Source organism: Trichosurus vulpecula, chromosome 6, assembly GCF_011100635.1.
Source record: "Trichosurus vulpecula isolate mTriVul1 chromosome 6, mTriVul1.pri, whole genome shotgun sequence".
NCBI classification, from domain to species: Eukaryota; Metazoa; Chordata; class Mammalia; order Diprotodontia; family Phalangeridae; genus Trichosurus; species Trichosurus vulpecula.
The window spans coordinates 89,540,714-89,543,291 of record NC_050578.1 but is presented as its reverse complement, the minus strand read 5'-3'; the positions used below and the strand labels follow the sequence as shown (position 1 = coordinate 89,543,291).

The following is a 2,578-nucleotide window of genomic DNA, read 5'->3' as shown; positions in this document are numbered from 1 at the left end:
TTAAATGACCACTCAGGTTGTAAGCAGCTTCCTACAAAAGCCCCTGAGAGGGCTGCCCTATTGGCAGGACTGGCTCATAGGAATTACTGGACCATTTCCTTCTTTCAACTCCCTGCATTGTTCACTTCTTACTATAGCCCCATCCCTAAGCCCTAACTAGGTCCTTACTGAGCACAACCATCCAGGAGGCATTCTGACTAATGTGGTTGAGGGGAAGAAGAAGAGAGAAAATAATTGGTCTGAAATAGGGAGGAAATGAGTAAAGGAACCATCAGTCCCCCACCTGCAGCTACATGCTGTGATCCCTAAGGTGATGGTTAGTGTGGGGAGCAGACAGGGGAAAGTTGTGATGGGGACAGTGAGAAGGGAAGGACCTCACTACTGCAGGCACATGCTGGTAGCCTGCTTTCACTTCCTGGCATAGCCTTGGGCTACCACAGCCTCCATGGCTTTGTGCACGGTCTCTTCAAACCCGAGGAACTGCATGGATTTAATGGGTTTCAGATTCTTGTCCTACTCATACATGATGGAATGCCAGTGGGCAGATTCAGCTCCATTGATTGCTTCTTCAGACAGTCTTTCAAGATTTTTGACAATACCTCAAAGACTATTGCCATGGGCTACAATCAGAACATATTTTCCATCCTTGATCTGGGGGACAATTTGCTCATTTCTGAAAGGTAGAGCCCTCCCCTAAATAATGATGTCTTTAAGGCTGTCACAGGAAGGCAGCTGATCCTCAGTCAGATCTGCATTGGGACAGTCTTTGTAGACTGTAGAAGGGGTGGTCAGGCTCTATTGGAGGTGGTGGGATGATAATTGCCAGATCTTCACCCGGGCCTCACTATGCTTAACAGCTGTCACTGCTTTGTTGAGGCTCATCAAACCTCCATAGTGCTGCTCATTGAGGCTTCAAGTCCTTACTACAGGCAACCACATCTGATCAATGGCATCTAGTACCATCCAAAGGGTATGAATTGCTCTCTTCTGGACAGAGGTGAAGCAGATACCAAATCCATATCCAGCATCTTGCAGTGCTTGGCCTCCTCATGCCCAGTGGGGCTCAAGTCTGTATCATACCAAGCACTGAAGCAGTTCTCCAGGTTCCAGGCACTCTCTCCATGCCAGATTAGCTCCCCCTTGTAGGCAGCCATGGTGGGGCAGAGGCTCTGGGGAGCAGGTGCTGAGAAGACCAGAATACAGGTGAGCACACACAAAAAAATTATGTTGTAATAGAGTTATAATAGATAAGTAAATATGAAATATGTTCATGATAAATGCAATATGATTTGAGAGAGAGAGAGGAGTACTCACAACTAGAAGGCTCAGGAAAAAAAGAGGTCTCTTATAGTAGGAGGTAGTACTTTAATTGAGTCATAAAAAGAATCTAAGGATTCCAAGAAGTGAAAGTGAGGAAGGAGAACATTCCAGATATGGGATATGTAGCCTCTGTGAGGACAGCAAGGCAGCAGATGAAATGTCTTATACAAAGATTGGCAAATAACAGTTTGTCTGGAACATAAGAGTTTTATGGGATTACTGTGAAATCATTTTATTTGACCCAGAACTGAGATCTCCTTGATATAAGAAAGTACCAGTGTGGAGATTCCCCAGATTCAAAGAGATCACTTGTCTAATCTGTAACTTTGAGTTTCAGAGTTTTTCCTATGGTCACAGTTCTAGTATATATTACAGGATGGCCTCAAAAGAATGTCTTCCTGACTCCAAGAAGGGACTCCACTAAGCTAATACCTCTTTAAACTGTATAGATCTATGAAACTGTGAGCTATTATCATTGTTTCTCTGAGGGATTCAGTCTCAAACACATGGATTTTTAAATGTTTATTATATAACTGATAAGGAAGAAGAGGAAAAAAAATACTAGGGAGAATGTTAGTTTACTATAGTCATTGAGTCTCCCTTCCTTTTCCTTCCCTAAAGCTAAAATATGATTTTACTATATTTTGAAATTTATAAAACTAATTATCAATTCAATGCCTTCAGAATATGTTACTGCTAAGAATTATTTTAGAAATCCATTTTAAAAACTTGGTCTGACATTTTTAATCAAATCAATGCACAGTGTCCAACTTAGAAAATCTTAAATGATGGCTTTGGCAGTGACCCAAACTCCACCCTGCTGTATCTTATTAGACCAGGAGAGAAGGGATTTCAAGTGACAACGTTTCTGCCTACCTCTTCTTCCCTGGAACCAAAACATGGATGGCCTTTGCTTAAATACTTTAGCTATCATCAATAAACATTACTTGCTAGAGAGAGGGAGATGATGTTCCAAGTCTTTATTTGGAGCTGCCAAGTCAAAGCTGTAGAACAAAAAAATCAGCACATTTGATTTTTCAGGCACATCTGAAGAGTGCGTTAGGACAAATTTACTTTTCTTCTCTTGGATTAGTTTTTCTTATTCATTTATATGGCATTCAGCACTTTAGCCATTAAGACTTGTCACCTTTCTCACTGATGCCATGCTAATCCTGCATGGCCATTTTTACTTTACCTGACAGTCTAAAACCTAATGATAAAATTCAGATGGATGCTCACATAATCTGTTTGACTCCTT

General features: G+C 41.4%; 1 pseudogene; it reads right to left on the bottom strand.

The window, feature by feature from the left end:
- Positions 1 to 408: 408 nt before the first annotated feature.
- Positions 409 to 1,154, bottom strand: LOC118853957 (annotated as a pseudogene).
- Positions 1,155 to 2,578: the final 1,424 nt, after the last annotated feature.